We start from the raw sequence: 4,453 nt of genomic DNA, 5'->3' as shown, positions 1-4,453 counted from the left end.
CCTAAAACCCTTGAAGAAGCTCTTGAACGAGCTGAGGCTCATATTCGAGGGGAGGAGGCCGTTGATTTCAAAGAGCAGCGAAAAAGAGCTCCCAGTTGGCGAGGCAACAGCCCCAACCGAAAGAGAGGGAACTACACTCCTTATGACAAGTATCCCCGGAGTTCAGATCAACGAAGGCCTGAAGGCCGGAACCCTCCAAGCAGGGAGAAGACTGTAAACTTCACAGCCTTAACCAAAACCCCTCAGGAAATCCTTGCCACAGAAGAAGTGAAGCACAACTTCCGACCTCCTCGACCCTTGCCCAAGAGCAAGAAAAACTAAAGTTCCACCCAGTTCTGTGAGTTCCACGAAGAAAAAGGTCACCACACAAACTATTGCTTTCAACTCAAGAGAAGAATTGAGGAAGCCGTCAAGTCTGGAGAATTGACTCATTTGGTGAAAGGGGTCAAAGATAAGATGGCTGAAAGAAAAAGCAAAGAAGTGAATATGGTGAATATAGACCAAGGTGTTCCCCACAAACGACAACACTTGGAGGCTTGGGAGCTTCAATGCATCTGCTTCCCACCGCCTCAAGGTAACTTACTCTCTAACCTTCTAACAGTGGAAGCGAACGTGGGAACGCTCCAAACAAACAAAGCCTACATTGACACAGGGGCGGCCACAGAGATCATGTATGAAAGATTCTTCAACCGGCTAAGCAAGGAAGAGCGTTCAAGGCTTCAATCCTCTGAGTCATCTATAAAAGGTATCGCCGACGTACCCTTGAAGCCTTTAGGCCAAATAACCCTTGATGTCTATTTTAGTGAAGGCAAGATGAAGAAAACCAAACCACTCACTTTCGTGGTTATCAACACACCTTCCAGCTATGATGTAATCATACGAAGGCCTGAAAAATGTGTATTCAACATGGTTGTCTCGGTTGGTCAAGGTGCTGTGAAGTTTCCCACCGACATGGGAATTGCAACCCTTCAACATACCCAAGAGGTTTACATGGTTGAAGGGGAAAGCTCAAAAAGCAAAGGCGAAGAGCAAGGCTTAATCATAAACCCCAAGTACCCTGAACAAAAGGTACGGGTAAACACAAGCCTCTCCAAATAAACACTTTCACACCTTGAAAAGCTGTTGATGAACTACAGTGATGTTTTTGCTTGGTGCCCGGAAGACATGACAGGCATCCCTCGAAGCATTGCAGAGCATGAACTCAAGATACCTCCCGATGTCAAGCCTGTCGTCCAAAAGAAACGGAGCCTAGCTCCTGAAAGAAGCTTGGCAGCATGCCAAGAGGTCGAAAAGCTTGTACAAGCTGGGATCCTACGTTAGATCAAGTATCAATCTTGGGTGGATAATCCAGTCATGGTTCGAAAGCCTGACAAGTCTTGGAGGATGTGCATCGACTTCAAAGACTTAAACAAAGCATGTCCAAAGGATTGCTATCCCTTACCCGAGATGGACTTAAAGGTTGACTCTCTAACCAGCCATCCCTTTAAGTGTTTCTCGATGCTTACAAGGGTTACCATCAAATTCTCATGAAAGTGGAAGATGAAGAAAAGGCCGCTTTCTACACGGACCAAGGTATTTTCTGTTACCAAAAGATGCCCTTTGGCCTACGAAACGCCGGTGCAACCTACCAACGTTTGATCGAAAAAGCATTTGCTAGCCAAATTAGCAGAAACTTGGAAGCTTATGTCGATGATCTAGTAATCAAGAGCAAAACCGAGCATCAAATGCTTGAAGACATACAAGAAACCTTCCAAAGCTTGAGAAAGATCAACATGAAGCTTAACCCGGGAAAATGCTCATTCGGGTTCGAAGAAGGCAAGTTTTTGGGGCACATTGTGGGAAAACAAAGCATAAAAGCTAATCCCAACAAAGTCAGGGCTGTTCTCGAAACCAAATCCCCACAAAGCAAAAAAGAAGTGGAGAGCCTGAATGGAAGGCTTGCAACATTGAAGCGTTTTACCTCCAAGCTTGTTGAGAAGTCCCTACCCTTTTTCAAAACACTAAAGGGTTGCACCAACAAGAAAGATTTCAGATGGACGGAAGAAGCGGAAGAAGCCTTCAACCAAATGAAGCAACACTTGTCTTCACTCCCAGCTATTGCAGCCCTCAAACGGGAGAACTGATCTCTGTCTATCTCTCAGTCGCTGAAGAAGCACTAAGCGTGGTTCTAACCATCGAACGAGACAAAGTTCAGGTACCCGTTTATTTCTTTAGTAAAACACTAAAACTGGCAGAGGTCAAATATCCTCCTTTGGAAAAACTTGCTATGGCCTTAATTCAAACGGCCAGAAGGCTTCGAAGGTACTTTCAAGCACACCCTATACAAGTAGTCACTGACCAACCCATCAAAAGTGTGCTTGAAAAACCAGAAAATTCAGGCTGATTGGCCAAATGGGCTGTGGAACTAGGTGAACATAACATCACCTATGTCCCAAGAAAAGCTATCAAAGCCCAAGTCTTGGCGGACTTCATTGTAGAAATCCCAAAACAAGTCATTCCTGAAATACACACAACCGCCACTGAACCTTCTGACCCTGAAGCCTAGAAGCTTTTTACCGATGGAGCTTCCAGCAACGAAGGGTCAGGAGCTGGGCTCGTTTTAATTAACCCCGAAGGGTTAGAATTCACATATGCTCTTCGACTTGAATTTCAGACCACCAACAACGAAGCTGAATACGAAGCATTGATCGCTGGTCTGAATATTGCCAAAGAGATGAAGATCCAAAAGCTACAAGTCTTCACAGACTCGTTGCTTGTTTCAAGTCAAGTCAATGACAGCTATATAGCCAAAGAGCCCAACATGAAGAAGTACCGTGAAAAGGCAAAAGGGTTGATGACCACGTTTCAAGAATGCACCATCAAACAAGTCCCAAGATCACAAAACAATAGAGCCGATGCCCTGAGCAAACTAGCATCCCTCACTTTTGCACACCTCACCAAGAAAGTACTGGTGGAAGTGCTGAAAACTCCTTCAATTCAAGAATTGGAGGTTCAAGATGTAATCACTGAAGAAGGTCCCAATTGGATGACTCCCATAGAAAGGTTCCCCAAAAATGGTGAGTTACCTTTGGACCAGACTGAGGCTGAAAGGGTTCGAATCAAATCCAGACAGTATGTGTTGCAAGGAGAAACGATTTAGAAAAAGGGCTACCTTGCACCACTACTGAGATGTGTAGGCCCTGAACAAAGTCAATATCTGATCAAAGAGGTTCACGAGGGGATATGTGGAGCTCATTTTGGGCCAAGAACGGTGGTTGCAAAATTGATGAACCTCGGATACTTCTGGCCCACCATGCACCGAGAAGCAACGGAAAAACTCAAGAAATGTGAAGCTTGTCAAATTCATGCACCGGTTTCCAAAAGCCCTAAACACGATCTAGTCCCCATCTCCTCAGCCTGGCCCTTTCACAAATGGGGAATGGATATTGTCGGTCCATTCCCACCGGCCAAGGGTGGGGTAAAGTTTTTGTTAATAGCAATTGACTACTTTACCAAGTAGCCTGAAGTCAAACCACTTGCAAAAATAACGGGCAAACAAGTCATCGACTTCGTATGGGAAACCATCATTTGCCGTTATGGGCTGCCATGAGTGTTGGTCATGGATAATGGGAAACAATTTGCTGAGAAGCCTTTTAGCACATGGTGCAAAGAGTTTAGAATCACTCAAGTGTTCAGCTCAGTTGCATACCCACAATCCAACGGCCAAGTTGAAAGAACAAACAGAACCATCGTTGAAGAAATCAAAACAAGAGGCTAAATACAAGCAAAAAATGGAAGCTTATTACAATGCTAGAGTAAAGCATGAACGCTTCAAGCCTGGAGACCTTGTACAAACAACGAGGCCAGCAAGAAATAAAATCAAGGAAAACTTGGCCCAAAGTGGGAAGGACCATACACAATCCTCGAAGCCCACAAGGGTGGATCCTACAAGCTAGCTGACGCAGAAGGCAAAAGGCTTCCAAGACACTGGAACGGCAAAACCCTTAAAAGGTTCCATACCTAATCAAAATGTAAAAATATATTTCAAGAAATGTACAATTCTCCTTTTTGTGAAACAACAACCTCTTGAATGAATGATAAACTTTTTGTCATAACTTGTTTTTACTATCCTATAATCAGGTTGAGTGGGGTTTGTCAAACCCAGTAGTACTACTCAACAGTGACTCGCTATTATCCAAATATTAACCGGTTCGATGTTATGAAGGACTTTGTTTGGTTTGTTTGCCACTTAGCCTTACAAGTGATATATAAAAACTAAACAAAATCTACAACGTTGGAGTATGTTATCTCCCCCAAATAAAAGCGTTTAAAAGAGTAAAAAGGGGACGTGAAACTCACTGTTTGCGAAGATAACAAAAAAGATCCAAGAAAAAGGTGTGCGTCACAGAAAATCCTCACTAGTGTTCTAAAAACAAAAACGAGATTTTCTAAGTATTTAAATTACGAGTGAGTC

Source organism: Bidens hawaiensis, unplaced genomic scaffold (genome assembly GCF_021521415.1).
Source record: "Bidens hawaiensis isolate Kalapana, Puna unplaced genomic scaffold, B.hawaiensis_p1.1 tig00040644_1, whole genome shotgun sequence".
Taxonomy (NCBI): domain Eukaryota; kingdom Viridiplantae; phylum Streptophyta; class Magnoliopsida; order Asterales; family Asteraceae; genus Bidens; species Bidens hawaiensis.
The sequence above is the reverse complement of the archived record's forward strand: the minus strand, read 5'-3'. Positions refer to the sequence as shown.